This window comes from Citrus sinensis, chromosome 3 (genome assembly GCF_022201045.2).
Source record: "Citrus sinensis cultivar Valencia sweet orange chromosome 3, DVS_A1.0, whole genome shotgun sequence".
NCBI classification, from domain to species: Eukaryota; Viridiplantae; Streptophyta; class Magnoliopsida; order Sapindales; family Rutaceae; genus Citrus; species Citrus sinensis.
Window position 1 is genome coordinate 14,881,507 of NC_068558.1, and position 3,157 is coordinate 14,884,663.

The following is a 3,157-nucleotide window of genomic DNA, read 5'->3' on the forward strand; positions in this document are numbered from 1 at the left end:
TCTCTCAAGGAGCAGCTAACAAACATGACGATGAAATTCTGCGAATTTCATGACAACTATGGCCAGATCATGGTGCATTGTCGTGATCTAAAAAATAAAGTCAAAGATCTAGTAATAAATTTTTATATAAATGAGTATGTAGATATATTATTTTAATTGGCAGATGAGCAAGAGTTGCCTGAAAAGGTGAGTAATGAAGATATAACACTGGAAGAGCCAATGCTAGAGTTATTGTAAGAGGCCAACATTAGTATAGGACTCAAATAGTACTAAAAAAATTATGGAAGATATACTATGAGTAGTCATGATGTTCTTTTCAATATACCATTGGAAAAAGGTGCAAAGACCAGACTATTCATAATCATAAGGAGGGAGTTATGTACCAATACAAAGATGTGGTGTTCATAAAAGCCAATGCCGTAAGCAAAGAATATAGCACAATTTTGATAGACTCTGGTAGCTCATTTGACATATTTTTTAAAGCCACTTTGGACAAGACGGACTTAAAAATAAAGCCATAACCAATTCATTGAATGGATTCGAGGTTAATGCTACTAAGGGTTATAGAACTACCAGTAACCGTTGATTTAAAATCCTTCGAAATAACCATGATGTTAGATTTTATTATGGTAGAGGAGAATAGTCCTAGATAATATTTGGATGACCTTTTTGAGGATCAATAAATTTGTTTTTTTTTCATCTATTATCTAACACTTAAATAATATTAAATAAATGGAATGGTAAGAGTTGTAAAAGGCAGCTATAATATAACAAGACACTTTTATACTTGGGAGTTAAAGATTACTTTTAGGTTTTGTCAAGTTTTTAGCGTCGTTGCTAGGGAAAAAAATTTTATTTTGCTTTATTTTTTTATCTTTGTGTAAAATTTCCTTTATATCCCTTTTCCTTTTCTCAATTTTTTTTCTGGCCCTAAAATCTTTCAGAATCTTCACTTCCATCCCACATGGCTTATTCTAAACTTCTAAAAATTGTGGTATAGCCATAAAATTATAAAAAATTTGCAATAAGATCCCTAGACAAAATTTCTCACAATAATCATCTCGGACTTATTTGGACTTAATTTGGACCAAGCAAACTAACTACTAACTCTTAATTTTAAATATTTTTTTAACTTCAGTTATTTAATTTTCAGTATTTATTTTATTTCGCATTTATTTATTTATTTTTTCCTTTATTTTATTTTGTTAATTTATATTGGTGGGTTCAACCACCAAAATTGTTATTGAATTTTCAGTTATTTTTATTATTTTACATTTATTTTATGTTTTATTTAAATTGTTAATTTATTGGTGGGTTCAACCACCAAAATTGTAATTTAATTTTTTAATTTTTGTACACTTATATTATTTGCATTTTTTTTCATTTAGTTCTTGTGTTATTAATTTGTTTGATTATTATCTTTGTGACATAACCATTGCATGAGACGTTGGTCTCGAACTCCAAGTGGCAGGTTAATTCGCAGATCTCAATCTCCACCACCAATCATGGACGAGAACCAAGACAAAATTTTTTTGGGCGAACCTAATCCTCAGATTGATCAGGAAGACAATCATTCTCAACATGGACGTGATCAGAATCAACCCAGAACCTTGAGAGACTACATGAATCCAACCAGAATCGGAGCACTGCCATGTATAGTATTTCCTCCAGAAGCATCTCAATTCAACTTCAAACTAGGTATTATCCAACTTTTATCAACATGTCATGGTTTAGAATATGAGAATCCATACTTGTAGCTAAGAGATTTTGAGGAAGTTTGTAATACATACACAGACCAAAATTGTAGCATGAACATAATTAGATTAAAGCTTTTTCCTTTTTTATTAAAAGATAAAGTTAAAACTTGGCTACAAAACCTTAGATTTGGATCAATAATAACTTGGAATAACATGCGAGAACAGTTTTTGAAAAAATTCTTTCCACCTCATAGAATCAATTCTTTTAAAAGACAAATCACTTCTTTTACTCAAAAAAAAGGAGAAATATTATACCAATATTGGGATAGGTTTAAAGAATTGCTTAACATATGTCCACAGCATGGTTTTGAAACTTAGCGATTGGTCACTTATTTCTATGAGGGCTCAACACCCCAAAGTAGACAGGTTGTTAAAATGATGTGTAATGGTGAATTTAGTGATAAAAATCCTAAAGATGCACTAGATTATCTTGACCAATTAGCTGAAAATACACAACATTGGGATACTATTAGAACTTTTGAATTGACAAATAAACCACAACCATCTCCATCCAGTGGAGGAATCCATAACCTTAGGGAAGATAATAATTTACAAGCAAAATTTGCATCCCTAGTTAGGAAAGTTGAAGCTTTGGAGTATAAAAAGAGTGATCAAGTAAAATCTGTTCAAAAAATTGTATGTAATATTTGTAGTTCGAATGATCATTTCACTCAAAATTGTCCCACTTTGCCTGCACTTAAAGAATGTCTAAATGATCAAGTTAATGCCATTAACACTTTCAATAAACCAAACCCATATTCACAGACTTATAATCTTGGTTGGAGAAATCATCCAAATTTTAGTTGGAGGAATAATAATAATGCACAATCTTCACAAGCACCACCTCCACAAAATTTTTAAAATGGTCAGTCTTGTGCACCATATGTTCCACCGCCATGGAAAAATCCGAAAAACACAATGCATTCATTCATCAAAAAGCAAGATGTTATTAACAATCAAAATGCACAAACTTTTCCTGATTTGAAAGATACTCTTGCTAAAATTGCTTCTGCACTTACAATTCAAGAAAAAGGAAAATTTCCAGCCCAACCACAACCAAATCCTAAGATTCAACAAAATATATCCACCCACATACGAAGTCAAGTCAGTTATAACTCTTCATAGTGGTAAGGTTGTTGATAGACCTATACCGAAACCTTGTGAAAATGATGAAAATTCAAAGGGTAAGGAAGGACTAAATAAACTTACACCCAGTGAAGAAATAACTAGTGTTCCACCTGAACCACCATTTCCGCATGCATTGAATCAACCAAGGAAATCAAATCACTCTTCTGAAATTTATGAAATCTTTAAGCAAGTGAAGTTAACATTCCTCTATTAGATGCAATCAAGTAGGTGCCTTCATATGCCAAATTTTAAAAGACTTGTGCATTGTTAAG

General features: G+C 31.5%; 1 non-coding gene across 1 annotated transcript; it reads right to left on the reverse strand.

Moving 5' to 3' along the window:
* Positions 1-1,956: 1,956 nt before the first annotated feature.
* Positions 1,957-2,065, reverse strand: LOC127901686 (small nucleolar RNA R71). Its single transcript, XR_008053930.1, has one exon. It is a non-coding gene; the product is annotated as a small nucleolar RNA R71 (small nucleolar RNA).
* Positions 2,066-3,157: the final 1,092 nt, after the last annotated feature.